The 21,892-nt window shown below is 40.4% G+C and overlaps 1 protein-coding gene across 2 annotated transcripts in view; it reads right to left on the reverse strand.

The window, feature by feature from the left end:
- The window catches only part of jcada (junctional cadherin 5 associated a), a 203,419-nt gene that overhangs the window by 174,055 nt on the left and 7,472 nt on the right, over positions 1-21,892 (reverse strand). Inside the window, exon 1 of one of the 2 annotated variants that reach the window (XM_059971993.1) lies at positions 7,746-7,815. The exons of the other annotated variant lie outside the window; for it this stretch is intronic. The gene's annotated coding sequence lies outside the window, so the exon portion shown is untranslated. Of the gene's footprint in view, positions 1-7,745; positions 7,816-21,892 lie in introns of those variants that run through there. 2 annotated transcript variants of the gene reach the window in all.

Raw genomic sequence — 21,892 nt, forward strand, 5'->3', positions numbered from 1 at the left:
GGGAAAACCTGAAAGTGAAGGATTTAATCTTAAAAGGGAACTAGTAACTTGGGAGTAAAATCAGCAAATCATTTTTTTTTAACGGAGAATGGATAACTAGAGACGTACTTGGTCAATTGAATTTTTATGACTGACACAAAAAAACTGAGATAAAGAAAAATAAAATAAATTGGTCAAAATTAGTTTATTATTGTCACATGTACCAAGATATAATGAATAAAGCTTCGTTTGCATACCATCCGCACAGATCATCTCCTTACATCATTGCATTGATTTAGTACAAGGGGAAAAAACAATTTCACGTTTGTGGGCAGATGGCGATACTGCTCTGTGGCTCATGCTGATAACATAAGAACATGAGAACTGCGTATAAGCAGTAGTAGTGCATTTGTTCCCAAGAGTCTGATCCTCATTCAAATCAGTTTGTTATTCTCATGCACTAATACTATTCTCAGTCAAACATTTATTGATATCTGTCCTGAACATATTCCATGACAAACGCTCCACAGCTATTTTGGGTAGAGATTTCCAAAGATTCACTTCTGTCAGGGTAAACAATTTTTATTTCTCTCAGCCTTGAGCAAACCTTGATTTTGAAGCTGTGACTCCTGGTTCTAAACACCCAATTTAGAAATGTCCCCCCCCAGTCAAGCACCTTAATAACATTAAGGATATTTCAATGAAATTGCCTCCCATTCCCCTCAAGAATATAGACCCGGTCAGCTTAACCACTTCTCAAGTAACCAGCCCACTCCCCCACCAAACCTTTGCTTACTACACTCCTCAGGATATTAATTTAACTTCAAACTTATTTTATAACAGTAGGTTGAACAAGCCAGGGATTTTCTCTTCAGAGTGAAGGAGAATGAGAAGTGACTTGATAGAGGTGTATAAATTGATAAGAGGCATAACTTGAGCAGATAGCCGGAGACATTTTCCTAGGACAGAAATTACTAACATGAAGGGGGGGGGGGATAACTTTAAGGAGGAAAGTACATGGGGGATGTCAGAGGTAGGTTTTTTATCCAAAGAGTTGTGGATTTGTGAAACACCTTGGCAAAAGTGGTGGTAGAGGCAGGTACATTAAAGTCATTTCAGATACTCTTAAATAGGCATATAGATGATAGAAACATGCAGGGCTATGTGGGAGGGAAGTGTTATCTTAGAGTAGGTTATAAGGTTTGCACAACATCACGGAATGATGGGCCTGTTCTGTGCTCTGTTCTATGTTCAAAAGTATTCTTTTATTCGTTTGTCATTCTGTTCATAATAATCCCAGATGTTTCCCCTTTTATTAATAGTAGGTTGCTACTTATTGATCGTGGGGGAATGGCCATGGCTGTTCACTGGCCTTCGTTTGCATTGCTGGGCACTCAGCACTTCAATCAAATGCTATTTAAAAAGTGGACCAACTGCATCTTATTAATGAGCTGAGATGGTGTTTAATCCAAGCTAGAATCTTGTAAAGTTACACTCAGGTTGCTGTTGGAAAACACAGGATTAGCTTTAAATATGAACAAAAAAATGTAAGTGGCTATGAGAGATCTTTATGTCATCAGCCATTGTTGAGTAGTTAGCAAGACTACTTTAGTAAGACATTTAACAAGGTACCACAAGGTAGGATTATTCAGAAAGTCAAAAGGCATAGGATCCAGGGAAGCTTGGCCAGGTGGATTCAGAATTGGCTTGCCTGTAGAAAGCAGAGGGTCGTGGTGGAGGGAGTACATTCAGATTGGAGGGTTGTGACTAGTGGTGTCCCACAAGGATCGGTCCTGGAACCTTTACTTTTCATGATTTTTATTAACGACCTGGATGTGGGGGTAGAAGGGTGGGTTGGCAAGTTTGCAGATGACTCAAAGATTGGTGGTGTTGTGGATAGTGCTGAGGATTGTCAAAGATTGCTGAGAGACATTGATAGGATGCAGAAGTGGGCTGAGAAGTGGCAGATGGAGTTCAACCCGGAGAAGTGTGAGGTGGTACATTTTGGAAGGACAAACTCCAAGGCAGAGTACAAAGTAAATGGCAGGCTACTTGGAAGTGTGGAGGAGCAGAGGGATCTGGGGGTACATGTCCACAGATCCCTGAAAGTTGCCTCACAGGTAGATAGGGTAGTTAAGAAAGCTTATGGAGTGTTAGCTTTCATAAATCGAGGGATAGAGTTTAAGAGTCACGAGGTAATGATGCAGCTCTATAAAACTCTGGTTTGGCCACACTTAGAGTACGGTGTCCAGTTCTGGTCGCCTCACTATAGGAAGGATGTGGAAGCATTGGAAAGGGTACAAAGGAGATTTACCAGGATGCTGCCTGATTTAGAGAGAATGGATTATGATCAGAGACTAAGGGAGCTTGGGCTTTAATCTCTGGAGAAAAGGAAGATGAGTGGAGACATGATAGAAGCATACAAGATATTAAGAGGAATAGATAGAGTGGTCAGCCAGCTCCTCTTCCCCAGGGCACCACTGCTCAATACAAGAGGACATGGCTTTAAGGTAAGGGGTGGAAAGTTCAAGGGGGATATTAGAGGAATGTTTTTTACTCAGAGATTGGTTGGTGCGTGGAATGCACTGCCTGAGTCAGTGGTAGAGGCAGATACACTAGTGAAGTTTAAGAGACTACTAGACAGGTATATGGAGGAATTTAAGGCGGAGGGTTAAATGGGAGGCAGGGTTTAAGGGTCAGTACAACATTGTGGGCCAAAGGGCCTGTACTGAGCTGTATTGTTCTATGTTCTATGTTCTAAGATGTTATTACCATTCAGTGCATCAGAATCCGGAATTCAACTCCAACCTCGTCTGTAAGGAGTTTATACATCCTTCCTGTGACTGCGTGGGTTTCCACTGGGAGCTCTGGTTTCCTCCCACAGGCCGAAGACGTACTGGTTAGTCATTGTATATTGTCCCTTGATTTTCTAGGTAAAATAGGTGGGCTGCTGGGCAGTGCGGCTTGTTGAGCTGGAAGGGCCTGTTCTGTGTTGTATCTCAAAATAAATCAAATAAAAATTTGCAGTCTATACCAATATTTGCATCATCTTCAATTGCTTTCTCTATTGCTGTTCCTAAAATTGCAAACACAGAGCAGGATGAAGGCTGATATGGAAGGAGTTTGCTTGCTGCCTTTAAAAGAGATGTGCCGATGCATTTTTGGAGTTACAGTGCCATATCTATAGACCCATCCCCCAGCATCTGCAAACTCACACACTCCACTCTGCTGACACATGAACCTGCCTCTGATCTTGCTCTCTTGCTGGCAGTCTGATGAAAAATACAAACTGCAATCAGATAAAATGCTGCTGGAAGACAATTCTGGTTCAAATCCCCGAAAAAAAGCAATCCTGCTCTGACTGGGCTGTAGTTTGGCATTGGTCAACAACTGAAAGCTTCAGAGGGTTGTATATTAAAACGTAGTTTGTTTTGAAGGCTGTAATGTGCCTTAATAGCTTTATTTGGATTCAGGCAGGTCAGAAACTGGAATGGTGGAGAAAAGTGGATTATGTATTCCTATTTCACTTTCACTCACATCAATAAACTTGATACCTTGAACAGACACCTAAATAAACACTATTCAGTGACATTTTACAACACTCATCAAAAGGAAGGAGGCAACAGCTGCCATCTTCTGGATTTCTACCACTGAAGATAGAATAAAACACTATTAGACATTACACCATTTGTCAGAGTAAGGCCAAATATGTGCAGATTAGATGACTTGAAATGCTCCAGTCCTTCCAAAACCTTTGAAAATGTATTGCATATAATCACAATATACCTAATTAATATTTGAGTTCATATTAAAAGAATGTGGTACTATACTCTTAGGACCGACAAAAGAAAAGAGGTTGTATTGGATGTCTTAGTCAGTTTAAAGGTGCATAAATCTCCAGACCCAGGAAACAAGGGAAGAGATTGCTGAGGCTCTGACAGAGATATTCCCACATTCACTGGCCACATAATTGGAGCCAAATGACTTGAGGTCAGCAAATGTAGTTGTTCTGTTTGAGAAGGGCAGTCCAGTCAAAGTCAGAGTTGAGTTTACTGTGAGATGCGCAAGTACATGTATGCACACGTGTGTGACAGTAGCGATCAGCCAGGTAATTGCAAGTCCATGGGTCTACCAGCTGTGACTGAGAAACAAATGGAAAAATTCAGATTACTTGGCACTTGGAGGAGAAATCACAGATAGTCAGCAGGGCTTTGAAAAGACCCTAAGTTAGCCTTGTCTAATTTCATTCAGTATTGAATTGTGTTGATGGGAGTAGCATGTTAATAAATTCTCTACAGACTTTGGTAACGTCTTAATCTTGGGTCCCAATGTGTTCAGACTGGTCCAAAGGTTAAGAACCTATGGGCTTCATGGCAATTTGGGAAACTGGTGATGGGAAGCAGAGGGTGATGGTGAAGAAATAACTTTGTGAATGAAAGCCTTTCACCTGAGGTGTGCTACAGGGGTTGGTTGAGGGATCCTTGCTATTTTTTATAATATCTGAATGAAAGTATGTTGAGTAATTTTGATTATAACATGAAATGTGCTGGTGTGTGTAGTGAAGAGATTAATTTTCACTACCAAACTATATTGATCCATTGGTAAGATAAGAAGCACAGCTGGTGGTAAGATTTTATGGGAGAATTTACAGACTAGGACATACACAAAGAATGGTAGGATCATTAAGAGACAGAGGGCCCTTGGTGCACATGTCCAAACATCTCCTAATGGAGCAGAGAAGGTACATAAAATTGATTAAATAGTATACAGAATGCTTCCCTTCATTAGCTGGTGCACAAAATGAAAATGAAGGAGATTATAGTATATCTCTATAAAACATTGGTTATGTAACAGATAAGGTACTACATATAGTCCTGGTTACCACAGCATAGTCTGGATGTGATGAGACATGTGATGAGTGTAGAGAACATTCATGAGTATGCTGCCTGGATTGAAGTAGTTCAGTTATGAGGGGGGACTGTGTACGTTGTTTTTGTTTCTTTGGATTGGAGATGCTGAGGGGAGATCTGACTGAGCTACACAAAGTTATGACGGGCATGGCTGGTGAGGAATGTGTCTACAGCTACAGAGTTACCACTGAATGGGTGGTAACTCAGCATCAAGTTGATGATGGGATGACCTTTGTATTTAGTATTGATGGGTATTTGATGGCCAGCACAGCAACAGAGCCAGTGTCCATTGACAATAAAGAGATTCTGAGATTGCCTTAGCAACTCCTTGGAGCAAAGTGACTGCTTCCTATCTTTTCAACTGGGAACAGTATGTGAAACATGGAAACAGCAGGGGAAAAGAACATGAATTCAGATGCTAGGAACAATACTTGTGCTGACTGTCAGACCAACTGATTAGAGTTACTAATAACCTTCTTACAGCCAAAGAAGTGGGGAAAACCAGAACAAAAGGCCTCCCAAGTTAAAGAGAAAATCCCCGTGAACAGGGGGAGGGAGGAACTCAGAGTCAGTTCTATTGGCACAAGTCACATACACAGCAAAAGTATGTTTATTGCAATAAAGCTGTTTCCATGGGTCAATGAATCAAAGGCAATACTCAGAAAACTGACTTCACATTCAATGCCTCTAAGTCTTATCAAAGAGATTTCTATTCATTCAACTTCACACACACCAGCCAGCAAGGACAGAGGTATCCAGACTGCTTTGATCTTTCCGGCTCCATTTTCCAGCAGAGATTGAATGACGGCAAATCCAAAGTCACACATAAGTGTGTGTTGCCATCTTCCTTCTCAGGGCACCTCACTACCATTTTTAAACAAAGCCCGAGATAGACAGACTGCTGTGTCACTCCTTCCAACCTTAGCAAACATTCCAAAAATCCCTATTACTTGACATTATTAAAAACAAGTCTTTTCTATGAAACAATCAGGTTGCCTTAATCCAATTGGTTCACTAAATTAATCATCCCTGCCTGCCATTAAGTGATTCCAGCAATGTAAGTCATTCAGCCGTGCAATGACTACCAAATTAAAAAGGCTGCATTGATTCAAGAAGGCCACATAACACAGCTCTCTCAAGGGCACTTTGATCTGAGCAGTTTATCAGCAACTTGAAGAATGAATGAAGAAAGGGAACTATCAGAGCCAGAATAAACACAAGAGATTCTGCAGATGCTGGCAACACATGGAGGAACTCAGAAGGTCAGGCAGCATCTTTGGAGAGGAATAAATAGTCAACGTTTTGAGCCAAGATCATTCATCAGACACCCTGTTAATCAGAGCCAGAGTTATCTCCCGGACAAGTGTTTGGTCTCTTGATGGGGGGGGACGTAGAGGATATAGTTCCAAGAGGTTAGCTGGGATGTTTCTGAGTTTCTTTTGGCTTCGTTAGGTAATCATATGGGTTTGGAAGAGGTGGAACCTTTGATACTCAAGGTAATGCATACATGTGGAAAAGAAGGATGGAATTTGATTTTCTCCAGGATTAGAAGTTTCCCTTGCACTGGTGGGTTAAACAAACAACACAAATCCTATTCCCTGGCGATTTACACACATATGGAATTTTAACTGTTCTTCTGTGAAGAATCCAGTTAATCCCATATCCATCAGTGTGATAAACTCCAGATAAACAAGGCCTAATTTTATCAATCCTTGTACATTTGATTTAAAGAGCATAATTTTCCTGATCCAATCCAGTGACTGCAGTACCAGGCCAGGATGATGTAGATGGGGTTGGTGCCCTGCTCAGTGACCACTAGAAAGTAGTCACTAGTTTACATTTTCAGGGTAGAATAAACTGCCTGGAAACATGAGGTAGATTTTTGGTTACCATTCAGTGGGGAAATTGACTCCATTGTGGAATCATTCCCCAGTGTAAGTGGGCAGGGACTGTCTGAAAACAGTGATAACATTTCACATAGACTGTTTAGTAGAACATCTTGTAATATCACTTAGATGTTCTTTTGAGTGGGAATATCAGCAAAATATGTTGGAATTCAATTCATTTATTATTACCTCATGCACTGAGATACAGTGATAAACTTCCATGCAGACCATTTCATTACAATAATGCATTGAGATAGTACAAGAGAAAACAAAAACAGACTGCGGAATAAAGTGTTACAGTCACAGAAAAGGCACAAGGCTATAACAAGGTAGCGCAAGGGACTAAATATCACGATTCAGCAGAGCAGGTGAGCCATGGAAATGCTTCCCTGCATAGATGCCAATGAAAGTAACGTGCGGCATCTTTAATCATAAAATAAAATTATGGTTCACTGTATCTACAGAGAAGCTATGAAAACTTTACTGTAAATTTTAACAGTGAATTATATTCATAATAATTCCATTAAACATAAATAAATCAGCAGTTATTATAAAAGAATTCAACAAATTTATGCAATGCAAACAGAGCCAATTTCTTTTAGAAATAATTTCTTCCATGCTTTTTACCAAAGTATCAGTGATGCTCATTTGCAATGACAAAGGGAGTCTAGTTTCTCTTACTACCAGGGTGCACCGCAGAGTCCAAAGCAACTGCGCTCGCCTCTTTGCTCACTATTAATGGGACTACTAATGGGATTCTGATTATCTGAGCTTTCACGATGCTCACAATGTAAAGTATGATACATTGTCGTTGGCACAGGGCTTATTACTGTTTCTCAGTGATCTTTACTCTCTGGTTGAAGACAGTTGAGGAAACCTCATAAAATTATGAAGTCATTTTGTAATGACTGAGAAAGTTCAGTCAGAATTGTTACCCAAATTGGCAAACACTGAACAACGATAACCTTACCTGAGGTGAAAGAGTTGTTCTTTACTCTGCTATTGGAACTGCTGTTGCACATTGAAGTGACCTAACTGAATAAAACCAGAGTCTGGAAAAATACCCTGCGAGCTAGTCTCTTCTCAAAGTGCACTCCCCCTTCATCCTGCAGCTGTTTCCTAAACAAAACACTGCTATTGTTCTGTTATCTGCACCACACCACACGCCCTTCTCTGAAGAGCCCTGTATGCAAAGGCTGTGTCAGCCATACAGTAACACACTACTGTATGTGCTGCTGGCCCTTGTCATCCTGTTGTATTTTTAAGATCTGTGGGGCTGATATTTCCTTGAAAGATGTCCTCCTTAGTCACTTAAGTTTCTGTAGACTCACAGGTATCCTGGAAAATTGGAGCCTCTGTGATTTCTCTAGCAAATTTTATCAGCATAGCAAACAAATTCTAAGTCAGCTCCTCTATTTGAGGTGGTGGGGCGGGGGCAATAGTTATGCCATTGATAATTCTTGGGAATTTTTCCCCAGCTTTTTAATTGGTCACACTTTTAAAGCAAATTATTTTCTTGAACACATTGGAGATTTGCAGATGCTGGAATCTGGTGCAAAATAATCTGCTGAAGGAGCTCTGCTGGTTGAGCAGTATCTGTGGGAAGTTCTTGAAGGTTATTGCTCACCCACAGTAATAACTGCTGGAATCAAAGGGTAGAAACAACTGCAGAAGTTAAACTTGAAATGGCAATTGATTTTGCAAGATAACTTGATTTGATTGTGAGCAACTTACATATATTTTCTTTGGGCTTTTCTTTATATTTCATACTTATTTATGGTCAAAATTGATCAATAATTGTAGGGATATATAAATGCGATTTCCAGTGGGTTTTAGTTGTGAGTAATCTGGCCAACACTTTATGGAAAAGAATTTGTATGATTTTTATTCTGCATGAACTATTTGGAATTTTCCAACAATTGGCTGATCAAGAATTGATTTTTATCTTTGATTCTAAAGAGTTGGAGTAAGATTTGATTGCTTGCCATAACCAGATTTGCTATCCAAGTAACTTAGTAAATAGCTTAGTAAAATTATTGTGCATTCTTGTCACTGAATAGAAGCTAAACGCAGGAGAATGGCCAAGACAAGATCCACGTATTAGTAAATCAGCCAAGGTGGATTGAGTCATTCATTTCATGCTCATCAAGTCAATTTAAGGGCGAGGTAATCTGACTCCTGAATTTTGGTAGGATCTTGGTTTGCCTTTACAGTTACTGCCTGGCTTAGATGAACACCTAACCCCAAGATTACAACAACAGCAGTGCTATGCCCAAGATTCATCTCCAACCTGATTTTCAACTCAACGTCTGAAAAATTAGTTCTTTTTTAGTCACTGAACAGCCAACTTTTACACATGACATTTCTCTTGGACGTCTGCTATTTAGCACTTAACTATATTCTTAATCGTCACTCTGAGCAGTATGTCCTTTGACCTCAAAGCCAATCTCAATCCTTGACCTGCGAAGGTCAAGGTTATGGCCATTTTTTAGCTTGCTAGCCTTCGGATCATTTCTGGCTCTTCTATTGATCTCCTGCAAATCTCGCTGCTTGGTGCATTACTGAAGTCATCCAGACTCCATATTTAAGGAGAGACAAGTTCACCTTACTTTCCTTTAGACCAGAAGGGGAAACAAAGTAGGCACAGGCATTTACCTGCATTAAGGGCTTCCGCCAACACTCTGGCCATTGATAGACTAAAGTCAAGAACACAAGAAAATAGGTTTCTCCTGCTATCTCACCATTCAATATGATCATGGCTGTTCTATAATAGCCTCAACTCCTCTTTTGTCCTGGATCCTGATAACTCTCAGATAGTTCTGAGGTAATATAATTCCTCTTTGGAAAGTTCCTGCCAGGAGAGCATAGCTGGACTCCTGTAGGGTCTCCATTGTCCCCTTACCCAAAGAAAAGAACATAGCTTCCCTGACCAATGTCCTTCACCAATCTGCCAACGTCATTTGAGCCTCCTGGAAGACTCTGTCACCTACTGCTTCCATTCGTTAAACAGCAACACTCTGCAGTAGCCAGAGGAGTGCTACTTACAGTACGACTGTTTAAAAGAACTGACTGGACTAAATGATGGCAACTGCAGATCCTGACACAGATCAAAACAACAGCCCCTGCTGAAGCTGACTAGCACAGTTTTGCTCGAGGAGAGGCACAATGCTGAACCGAGACCTCACAACTGAAGAAGTTGTTTTTTTTATTACGTTCACACAGAAGAGTAAAATATCCTACAACATTGTTTTAATCCTATTTTAAGGTGGCAAAGCAAATTCAACCCAGGACATTTAAGGCTATTGGGGAAAAATACTGCATGTAGCAATTGTGTGACAAATACAGCAGGCAAACATAAATACTGAATAGAATTCGAGGTCCAAACTGACTTCAGTTAAAGTCATTTATAAATATTCATTTTAACTTTTTTACTGCTGAAGTGAAGAGTATAAAACAACATAATTGGAATATTTTAAGATGATAAGGTTTTATACATTTTCATATTGTTGAAATCATGGATCATTTACATTCTGGCCTGATGGGTAACTCCAGCCACCCATTGTAAATGGCTTCACCTCACTCCATAATTCCCTGGATGCCAGTTTTGGCTGAGCTCTTGCATGAATTACTTCCAGCTCTAGTAGAATGGGTGTGAATGTCTGTGAGAGAGGGCAGATGGTATTTTCTAGAATGGTTCCAAGTATCATGTATTAGGCTAACCTGGAGAGGCTGGGATGGTTGTTACTGGAACGAAGCTCTTTGAAAAGAGATCTGAGAAAAACACAAAGAATAATGAAATTTAGAAATGGTAGAAGTTATTTTGTTATCATAAAAACCAAGGACCAAGGGAAGCAGACATAAAGGGAAAAGCCCAGGTGAGATGCAAATGAAAGCTTTTTAACTCACAGTGTGATTGTGATCTGGTATAAGAGAATAGAGTCATGGTTTTTTAAAGGAAATTGGACAGGTAGTTGAGGGAAAATAATGTGGAGGCCTAAGGGGGAGAAATGAAGAAGGGAACAGATTAATTTGCTCAACAAAGAGCTGAAATGGACTATTCTGACCCAGCTTGACTTTGTCAAAGTTCACCTTTACTGTACTTAGATTTCACATATCAAAATCAACAATATGGTCGAGCCAGAAACATATCTAAAGGGGAGCTGGCTCAGCATCTAGAGGACTTCTCACAGTGCCTTTGTCCTAAACTTAGTCGAACAATATCCTTTCTAATCCATTCCCCACGCCACATATTCAGAGCTGACAGAAAACTGCTGTTTCATGTAACATCTTATAAGCTATTCTGTTTTGCAGGCAAGGTCCTGAAAACTGTTTCAGAAACCCATCAATCCTGTTCTTTGACACTTATTACAGAGTTATTTTAAAGAATGTGTTGGTGCCCATTTGGTGCAAGTTTATTCTGTAAGAAAAAAAGTACTTTTAACCTCTTATCTGGCTTGAACTTTACTAACTTTGGACTCAGTTTCTTGTGAATATGCTCTTATGGTCTGATTTCATAGTCAGCATTAGTATGTCTGAATTTTTCAAATTAAGGTAGATAAAGGCCTACCTAATAATCCACATTAAGATTCATTAATGATTTATACAGCAGTTGACAAAATTTTATTAGATAAATATCAACAAATCATCCTGAAATGTCCCTTCTTTCAATTACTAATGTATCTCCAAGTCAGACAAATTACCTTTTTTTATTTGCTATACTTGATAAGTGTGGTGAACTACATATACCTGTCTGGACATGCCCCTCTGCTGACTGCTCCTGTGGTTCCTCCCACAGACCCCTGTATAAAGTTGATTGGAGGCACTGCTCCTCCATCAGTCTCCAGGATGTTGTGTGGTGGTCTCTTGCAGCTAATAAAAGCCTATTGTTCGCCTCCCATCTCCGAGAGTTATTGATGGTGCATCAATAAATGAATAGTTCACAGTTAGGGCTGAGGGCAGACAGAAAGGTCCGGACACACTTTAGTAACTGGGAAGGTACTTCTGATGAAAAATGGATTTTTGCTAATGTTTTCTTTGCTGAAAAAATAGTTACAAATTCAAGAGCATGAATATTCTTGAATCAACAAATTCATGCAAAAGTGATTTGTTTCAGTCCTTGCAAAACTGCTATCCAATCATAACACACCTATAACAACAAAGGCACACAAAACAGTAAATATTGGGAGCAATTGGCTGATCTCTCAATTTCTATTCTCTTTACAGACGTTGCCTGACAGTGCTTTTTGTTACTATTTATTTTGTTTTTGTTAACTTTGTTTTCCTTGCACCTATGATCCTTTAAAACTTCTCAATCACATAATTAGCCATCTAAGTAAATCAAAATTTGATTAGTGAATAACAACAGTTGAATACCAGCAAAGTGAAGAAATCCCAGGGTCATAGGGTGATAATGCAGAACAGGTGACTGTAGCCTTGAGTTCACACGGGCCTTTTGTCTAGGAAGGACCACAGTTTGACTAGAAGCTGTTGAGCTATTGGCTGAATTGTGCTGGTAAACAACCAGCAGTTGGGAAGAGAACCGTCTATTGCTCAGTTTGTCACCAAAGACTCGAATGTTTTGACAGATATAGCGTGGGCAGCATTCTGACTGGTTGCATCACTGCCTGCTATGGAGGCTCAGGATCAAAAGGGGTTGCAGAGGGTTACAGACCAAGCCAGTTCCATCCCCTCCCTCTATCAAGGACAACTTCAAGAGGTGGTGCCTTAAGAAGGCAGTATTCATCATAAAGACCCTCACCAGCAGGGCATACTCTCAATGAGGAGATACAGGAGCCTGAAGACCCTCACCAGCAGGGCACACTCTCAATGAGGAGATACAGGAGCCTGAAGACCCTCACCAGCAGGGCACACTCTCAATGAGGAGATACAGGAGCCTGAAGACCCTCACCAGCAGGGCATACTCTCAATGAGGAGATACAGGAGCCTGAAGACCCTCACCAGCAGGGCATACTCTCAATGAGGAGATACAGGAGCCTGAAGACCCTCACCAGCAGGGCATACTCTCAATGAGGAGATACAGGAGCCTGAAGACCCTCACCAGCAGGGCATACTCTCAATGAGGAGATACAGGAGCCTGAAGACCCTCACCAGCAGGGCATACTCTCAATGAGGAGATACAGGAGCCTGAAGACCCTCACCAGCAGGGCACACTCTCAATGAGGAGATACAGGAGCCTGAAGACCCATACTTAAGAATTTAGGAACAGTTTCTGCCTTTCTGTTGTCAGATGTCTGAACGGTCCATGAACCCATGAACACTACTGTGCAGTTCTTCTTTCGCACTATGTATTCATTTATTTATTTGTTTGTTTACTTATTTTTGTAACCTATAGTAATTTTTTTTGTGTCTTGCAGTGTACTGCTGCCACAAAAGGGCAAGTATGCCAGTGGTAATAAACCTGATTTTGATTCTGATTCCTAGGAGATAATATATTTGATTAATCATTTTGTTTGTATGGAAACCTGGGCACAACGCCACCTCCCCTAGAGTGACGCTGTGCCCATTGTGTTCTGTGTGCTCTCAATATTAGCAGGAATTTCTAAAAATAGCAGCTTGGCTTAACCTACAGTGAAAACTTTGTTAGAACATGCAGACACATAGAATGGTTGAGTTAGACCATCACTTCTATCCATATGCACATTCTGCTGATGAGGAATAGAGCTTTACCCCTGAATGAATCCTGAAGTATATTTGTATACCATTTGAGTTTTTTATAAAGATTGATGGTCAAATTCAGCAACACTATTCTATTGTAAGAGAGTGCTTGGTTCAACTTGAAGCACCCTCGTTCAGCCAGAAGTTTGTGAGTTCAAGCCCCGTTCTATGATTTTGGTGTAAACTCAGCTGATAATTCAGTGAAGTAACAAAATGTTCATGTATTTCACAATATTTTAGAATCCCCATGTACTGTACACTGAAGCCAATGAAGACAGGCTTTTAAAACAATTAAAAAACAAATGTGCCTTAAGTACTCAGCAGGCCAGTAGTATATGTGAAGAGAGAAACTATACTAACATTTCAGGTTATGACCCTTCGAGTGAGTAATTTATATAATTTTATATATACAGTTGAAGTCAGAAGTTTACATACACCTTAGCCAAATACATTTAAACTCAGTTTTTCACAATTCCTGACATTTAATCCCAGAAAACATTACCTTTCTTAGGACAGTTAGGATCACTACTTTATTTTAAGAATGTGAAATGTCAGAATAATAGTAGAGAGAATGATTTATTTCAGCTTTTATTTCTTTCATCACTTTCCCAGTGGGTCAGAAGTTTACATACACTTTGTTAGTATTTAGTAGCATTCCCTTTAAATTGCTCAACTTGGGTCAAACATTTTGGGTAGCCTTCCACAAGCTTCTCACAGTAAGTTGCTGGAATTTTGTGGATGTTATGTATTTTGTGATGCATGTCTGGGATGGGAGTAGGGTTTTCATTGCAGCTGTGCACATGACAATAAACTCAACCTTAATGTTGGTCCAGTTAGTTTGATCTCCATACTCGAGGAGACTTGCCCAGAGTCAGTACACCATGGTCTCACTAGAATGATTCAGGAACAAATGGTTCAAGCGAGACTAGCCTATACTCACTTGAAGGCTCATTGAGCTGAAATGTCAGCTCTATTTCTTCACAAATACCACAGGCCCTGCTCAATTTCCACAATTTCTGCTTTGGAATTTAACCTCCCAGCATCTGCAGTTCTTGATTTTTTTTATATAATTACTGGAGTTTAACAGAATGAAAAGTAATTTTAAAAAATTGAATATGCTAATAGACTACTCCCTCAAAATGGAGAATTTAGGATAAGGGGCATTGGGACCGAGAAAGTGTCCATTTAGGAGAGGAATGAGAAGAAAATGAGAGGAGGATCAGAGGTGGAGAGGGTCAGCAGTTTTGAATTCCTTGTGTTTTCATTTCAGAGGATCTGTCCCAGCATATAATTGTCGTTACAATGAAATCATGGCAGTGCCAATACTTTGTTAGAAGTTTGCGAAGATTTGGCAGACTTCTATAGATTTATGGTAGGGAGTATACTGACTGGCTGCATCACAGCCTAGTATGGAAACACCAATGCCCTTGAACAGAAAAGCCTACAGAAACTGGGTGGATATGGCCGAGTTCATCACAGGTAAAGCCATCCCTACTATTGAGCACATCTCCATGAAATGCTGTCACAGGAAAGCAACATCCATCTTCTGGGATTTCCACCGCCCAGGACATGCTCTCTTCTCACTGCTGCCGTCAGGAAAAAAGTAAAAGAGCTTCAGGACTCACACCACCAGGTTCAGGAACAGATGTTACCCCTCAAATATCAGGTGCTTGAACCAAAGGGGATAACTTCACTCAGTTTCACTTGCCCCATTATTGAAATTTTCACACAACCTATGGATTCACTCTCAAGGACTCTTCACGTCAGGATTGTATATGGTGACATATATGTACTTTGATAATAAATTTACTTTGAACTTTGGAATGTCTTTAAGGATTGTAGATCTTTGAAATCCAGTAGATAACCCTTACTCACAGTACTCTCTAAGGCCTTCGCAAGAGTTTGGTTGTGGCAGGGGTTTTGTGATGATGTCACTGAACCATTCATAAATACAGCAAATTCTGGTTAATTGGGGCAGCCGCTTATTTGGGACAACTCTTAAAGAATGAAAACTAATCGAGAAAATAGCCAGGATTCCCTTAATTTATTTGGGATACCATCCACATATTTGGTGCGGGGGACTGTGGTCAAACAGCTTCTAACTATCATCAGACGTGTGCTCTTGTGTGGACATGAGCCATTACACTGTGCTTAGAGAAAACAGTTTTTAAATAAGCATCAATTGTTGTGTGTTTGTGTTCAAAAAATAGAGAAATAAGCAGTTAAGACAATTCAGATCTGCTTTGCTCACTCTGGTCTCAAGCAGTGAGGTTTGGAGATGCAAGAAATGGCTGAGAGTGAAAATGAATCAATTTTGCTTCCTCAACAAGTTATGACTATGAAGAATTTGAAGGTGTTGACAATCAAAATAAGTTGCAGAAACTTGTAAAGTTAGTCAGCTCTATCATGGGTACCAGCCTCTGTAGTATCCAGGACATCTTCAAGGAGTGATGCCTCAGGAAGGCACCGTCCATCATTGAGAACCCCCACCACCCAGGACATGTCCTCTTCTCATTGTTACCGTCAGAAAGGAGGTACAGAAGCCTGAAGGCACGCACTCAGCGATTCAGGAACAGCTTCTTTCCCTCTGCCATCCTATTTCTAAATAGACATTGAACCCATGAACACTATCTCACTATTTTTTATTTCTGTTATTTTGCATTACTTATTTTAACTTTATTTAATAAACATATGTATATACTTAATGTAACTGAGTTTTTTTCTGTATATTTATTTATCATGTATTGCATTGTACTGATGCCGTAAAGTTACCAAGTTTCACAACATATGCCGGCAATATTTAATCTAATTCTGATTCTGATCATCCTGAAAATGAAGATTTGGAGGCAGTCTATTATCTGCATTAGGTGTCTGTGGTGATCTTCTTCATTTACAGTCAATTTAAATAATGCACTAGTGTACATTGGATGAACTCCTCCATTAGTAACTATTAGAAAATAATAGACAGCCTTAAAGTACTGTATTTGTTCCGTATTTCATTTAAATACATAATTTGAAACTCAGTTAAATGGTAGTTTTCTGTTAGGGCAGAGTCAGTGCAGTGGGAACTGCTCCAGGGGCTGTGTTTTGATCTGCATGTGAGACATGGGAATTCTGGGAGACATCCAGCCTCCCGGATAACCACACCTGCACCAGGTGCACCGGGTTGCGGCTCCTCACTGAACACATTAAGGAACTGGACCTTTGACTCATATGGAAGAATAAGGAGGTGACAGGTAGGAGCTACAGGGAGGTAGTCACCCCTAGTTTGCAGGAGGCAGGTAACTGGGTGACTGGAGGGGAAATGGGTAGCCAGTGCAGAAGACCACTGTGGCTGTTCCCCTCCACAATAAGTATACCACTTTGGATACTATTGATGGGGACGAACTACCGGAGGGACTAGCAGCGACCGGGTCTCTGGATTGAGTTTGACGTGTTTCTCGAAGAGAAGAGAGATGAAGAAGACTGCAGTAGTGACAGGGGCTTCCATAGTTATAGAGACAAGAATCTGTGGAAGCAACAGAGATACTGGGATGGTTTGTTGCCTCCTAGTTGCCAGGATCAGGGATGTCTTGGCATTCTAAAAAGAGGAGGGTGAGCAGCCAGAAGCCTTGGTACATATTGACAACAATGACATACAGTAATTAGGAAAGGTGAGGAGTTCCCAAAGAGAGGTTTTAGGAAACTAGGTAGAAAAACCTCCAGGGTGGTAATCCCTGGATTGCTGACTGGGCCACACACCAGTGAGGGTAAGAATCAGATGATTTGGCAGGTGAATGTGTGGCTGCGGAACTGGCGCAAGGGGCAGGGGTTCAGATTTCTGGATCATTGGGATGTCATCTGGGGAAAGTTCAAACTTTACAAAAGGGATGGGTTACACCTGAACCTGAGGGGGGGGGGGGGGAGTGGGGCAATATCCTTGCAGGCAGGTTTGCTACAGCTTTTCAGGAGGGTTTAAACTCATTTGGCAGGGGAGTGGGAACTGGTGTGATAGGGCTGATAATGGGGTAGTTGGTTTACAAACAGAGGCTCTGTGTTGTGAGACTGCTAGCAAGGAGAGGCAGATGATAGGGCAAAATTGCTGTCAATGGGATGAGTTTCAATGTAAAAGGGGAACAAAATCAAAAAGGGTGATGAATACAGGACTGAAGGTGTGGTATTTGAATGCATGCAGTTGAACTAATAATACAATTATAGATTGGTATTTTGTGGGCATCACTGAATCATGGCTGAAAGAAGATTATAGCTTGGAGCTTAATGTCCAAGGATACACATTATATCATAAGGAGAGGCAGGTAGGCAGAGGGGTTAGGAAGCTCTGTTGGTAAACAATTAAATCAAATCATGAGAAATGGGTGACATAGGATTGGAAGGTGTAGAATCATTTTGGATAGAGCTATGGAAATGCAAGGGTAATAAGATGCTGATGGGGTTATATATACAGACCTCCAAACAATAGTAAAGATGTGGTCTACAGAATGCAATGGGAGATAGAAAATGTATGTGAAAAGGGTAATTATTACAATAGTCACGGAGAATTTCAATATGCAGATAGATTGGGAAAATTAGGTTGTTGAATCCCAAAAAGGAGAATTGGTAGAATGCCTATGAGATGGCTTTTTACAGCATCTTGTGTCTGAGCCCACTAGGGGATCCGCTATTCTGGATTGGATGTTGTGTAATGAACTGGTATTGATTAAAGAGCTTAAGGTAATAGAACCTTTATTGGCCAGTGATCATAATATGACGTCATTCACCCTGGGATTAGAGAAGGCCACATAACAACAGATTGTTATGTTTTGTTAACAACAAATGTATGCCAGTGATATTAAACCTGGTTTTGATTAAGTCAGATGTATCAGTATTACAGTGGAGTAAAGGGAATTACAAAGGCATGAGAGAGGTGAAGATAGATATTGATTGGAAGGGAACACTAGTAGGGATGATGGCACATAAATAATGGCTGGAGTTTCGGGAAGAATTTGGAAGGCACAGAATAGATATATCGCAATGAAGAAATATAGAAGTATTCTGAAGACAGGATAATACAACTGTGGTTAACAAGGGGAGAAGTCAAAGCCAATATAAAAGCCAAAGGGAGGGCATATAGTAGAGTAAAAATTAATGGACATTTAGAGATTGGGAAGCTTTTAAAAACCACCAGAAGACAGCTAAAGGCCAATAATATTAAAGAGGATACAAATATTTCTTCAGATACATAAAGTGTAAAAGAGAGGTGAGGGTAGATATTGGACCACTGAAAATGGTGCTGGAGAGGTAGTAATGGGGGACAAGGACATGGTGGACAAACTGAATAATAATTACGTAAGAGTCTTCACTGTGGAAGACTCTAGCAGTATAGCAGAAGTTTCAAAATGTCAGGGGATAGAAGTAAGTGAAGTTGGCATTACCAGGGAGAAGGTGCTTGGGAAACAGAAAGGCCTAAAGGTAAATAAATCATCTGGACAAGATAGCCTATTCCCCAGTATTCTGAAAGAAGAGGCTGAAGAGACATTAGCAATGATCTTTCAAGAATTAATAGACTTTGGCATGGTTCTGAAAGACTGGATAATTGCAAATTTCACTCTGGAGAGAGTTTGTAAAAGGAAGTTCTAGGCCAGTTAGTCTGACCTCAGTGGTTGGGAAGATATTGGAATCGATTGTTAAGGATGTGATTTGAGGACACTTGAGGGCACATGACAAAATAGGCTGAAGTCAGCATGGTTTCCTTAAAGGAAAACCTTGCCTGACAAATCTTTTGGAATTCTTTGAAAAAATAACAAGCAGGATAGACAAAGGGGAATCAGTGTGTGTTGTTTACGTGGATATTCAGAAGGCCATTGACAAGGTGCCACACATGAGGCTACTTAATAAGTTAAGAGGGAATGGTATTACAGAAAAGATACTAGTGTTGATAGAGCATTGGCTGATTGGTAGGAGGCAGAGTCTGAATAAATGGTACCATTTCTGTTTGGCACAGGTGGCTAGTGGTGTTCCACAGGAGCCTATGTTGGAACTGATTCTTTTTACATTATGTGTCAATGATTTGGATGATGGAGTTGATGCTTTGTGACCAAGTTTGAGGGTGATGTGAAGATAGGTGGAGGGACAGGTAGTGTTGAGGAATCAGAGAAGCTACAGAAGGACTTAGACAGATTAGGACAATTGGCAAAGAAATGGCAGATGGAATATAGTGTTGGGGGTGTGTGGTCATGCACTTTGGTAGGAAAGATAGAAGTGTAGACTGTTTTCTAAATGGAGAGAAAATTTAAAAATCTGAGGTGCAAACAGACTTGGAAGTCCTAATGCAGGATTCCCTAAAGGTTAATTTGCAGGTTGAGTCAGTGGTGAGGAAGGCAAATACAATGTTAGCATGTAATGTTGAGGCTTTATAAAGCACTGGTGAGGCTTCACTTGGAGTACTATGAGCAATTTTAGGCCCCTATCTAAGAAAGAAAGTGCTGACATTGGAGAGGGTTCAAAGGAGGTTCATGAAATTTATTGAAAAGCTTATCATAGGAAGAGCATTTGATGGCTCTGGAACTGTATTCGTTGGAACTCAGAAGAATGAGGAGGGATCTCATTGAAACCTATCAAATATTGAAAGGCCTCGATAGTGTGCCTGTGGAGAGGATGTTTCCTATGGTGGGGGTGTGTAGACCAGAGGACACAGCCTCCAAATAGAGGGACGTCCATTTAGAACAGAGATGAGGAGGAATTGCTTTAGCCAGAGAGTGATGAGTTCATGGTCACACGGCAGTTGAGGAGGCCAAGTCATTATGTATATTTAAGGTAGAGGTTGATAGGTTCTTAATTAGTCAGGGCATGGAGGGATACGGGGAGAAGGCAGGTGACCGGGGCTGAGAGGGAAATGGATCAGCCTTGATGAAATAGCGGAGCAGGCTAGATGGACCAAATGGCCTAATTCTTCTCCTATATCTCATAGCTTTATGGTCTTTTTTTATACCTTTTTAACTATTTCCATGAAACAGCTAATTGGATTGCCGCTTAATTGGGCCAAAATATACTGGTGCCAATGTGATCCAATTATTTGGAATCCACTGTATACCATTTTTCTGTGAAATACAAAAGTAGGAAGTATTTGCCAAGAAATAATTTTAGTAAAAGCCTTCCATGCTGTATATTCTCTAGTGATAGAATCAGAATTGTGCTACATTTTCCTTATCAGTAAGGAACTTTGCCTAACATTACACTATGACGAAAAATTGTTTCCACATGCCGATAACATTGAAAGCAAGTTATCACTATAAAAGCAAAAAAGGAAGTTCAAGAAATATTTTCACACAAAAGATGACTCAATAATTTACTGTAGTTACCAAGGTGGAATTCAGGACAATTTAAGAGAGGAGGTAAATATGTAAGAGGTAAAAATAAGTTAAGATGGCGCAATTTTAAGCAGCTATTGTTTGTGTGTAGCTCCAACAGGAATCATCAGATATTCCCAGTTAGGACTTACAGTCACAGCTCTGGGTACTTCAGAAAACAACATCTTTTTAAGAATCAGTACTAGTCAAGAAGGTTCAAAACCTGGGCCTCTGTAACTGGATCCTTGACTCCCTCACTGGGAGACCACAATCTGCGCGGTTTGGAAATAACATCTCCTCCTCGCTGACAATTAACATTGGCACACCTCAAGGATTCATGCTTAGCACATTGCTCTACTCGCTCTATAACCACGATCAAGTGGTGTGGCACAAACACCGTCTATAAATTTGCCGACAACACAACTACTGTTGGCAGAATTTCAGATGGTGATGAAGAGGCGTACTGGAGCAGGATAGATCTGCTGGTTGAGTGGTGTTGCAGGAACAACCTTGCACTCAACGTCAGTATCACCAAGGAATTGATTGTGTACTTCAGAAAGGGGAAGTCGAGGAAACACACACCAGTCCTCATCGACGGATCAACAATGGAAAGGGTGAGCACTTTCAAGTTCCTAGGTGGCAACATCTTTGAGGATCTATCCTGGGCCCAACATGTTGATGCAATTGCAAAGAAGCTATATTTTATTAGGAGTTTGAGGAGAATTGGTATGTTAGTAATGACACTAGAAAATTTCTATAGATGTAACATGGAGAGCATTCTAACTGGTATGGAGAGGTCGCTGCAGTAAATTGTAAACTCTGCCAGTTCCATTATGGCCTCTAGCCTCCTCAGCATTGAGGACACATTCAAAAGGCGAAGCCTTAAAAAGTTGGCATCCTTCATTAATGACCCCCATCACACAGCCATGCCCTTTTCTTATTGCTACCATCAAGGAGGAGATACAGGAGCCTGAAGGCACACACTCAACATTTCAAGAACTCTGCCATCAGAATTCTGAGTGGACAATGAACCCATGAACACTACCACAGCATTTTTTCCTTTTGTTTTGTACTATTTATTTAATTTAATTTTCTTTTTTGCATATGCTTCTTATTG

The sequence above is a fragment of the Hypanus sabinus genome, chromosome 6 (assembly GCF_030144855.1).
Source record: "Hypanus sabinus isolate sHypSab1 chromosome 6, sHypSab1.hap1, whole genome shotgun sequence".
NCBI classification, from domain to species: Eukaryota; Metazoa; Chordata; class Chondrichthyes; order Myliobatiformes; family Dasyatidae; genus Hypanus; species Hypanus sabinus.